Source organism: Schistocerca piceifrons, chromosome 4 (assembly GCF_021461385.2).
Source record: "Schistocerca piceifrons isolate TAMUIC-IGC-003096 chromosome 4, iqSchPice1.1, whole genome shotgun sequence".
Classification (NCBI taxonomy): Eukaryota; Metazoa; Arthropoda; class Insecta; order Orthoptera; family Acrididae; genus Schistocerca; species Schistocerca piceifrons.
In genome coordinates this window covers 783,464,798-783,465,425 of record NC_060141.1, presented here as the reverse complement: position 1 = coordinate 783,465,425, position 628 = coordinate 783,464,798, and the positions used below count along the sequence as shown (strand labels likewise).

General features: G+C 49.4%; 1 pseudogene; it reads left to right on the top strand.

Moving 5' to 3' along the window:
- The first annotated feature begins 211 nt into the window (after window positions 1-211).
- On the top strand, window positions 212-329 carry LOC124796983 (annotated as a pseudogene).
- Window positions 330-628: the final 299 nt, after the last annotated feature.

The following is a 628-nucleotide window of genomic DNA, read 5'->3' as shown; positions in this document are numbered from 1 at the left end:
CCGAAATTTTTTTCAGACAGTGCCCACAATCCCGCTGAGTGTAACTACAAAAATAAGTACACCACACATCGTTCAGGAAATATGACACTCCAGCCTTTGAGCTGCGTGAAAACGAAACAAAATGGCGAAATCTGCTAGCGATGCAGTTGAACTACATGTACAACTATGCATGAGGTGAGATAAATGTGCGATATATATATATGTGACATGTGGCAACGGCCTTGCCGCAATGAATACACCGGTTCCCGTTAGATCACCGAAGTTAAGCGCTTTCGGGCGTGGCCGGCATTTGGATGGGTGACCACCCGGGCCGCCATGTGCTGTTGCCATTTTTCGGGGTGCACTCAGCCTCGTGATGCCAATTGAGGAGCTACTCGACCGAATAGTAGCGGCTCCGGTCAAAGAAAACCATCATAACGACCGGGAGAGCGGTGTGCTGACCACATGCCCCTTCTATTCGCATCCTCAGCTGAGGATGATACGGCGGTCGGATGGTCCCGATTGGCTGTTTGTGGCCTGAATACGGAGTGTTTATGTATGTGACATGTGCGTACGTGGGTAAAGCCATGTGCAAGGTCTGTATCGGTTTCAAGTGCGTTTGGCACACATACTACTTACTATCTAGAAG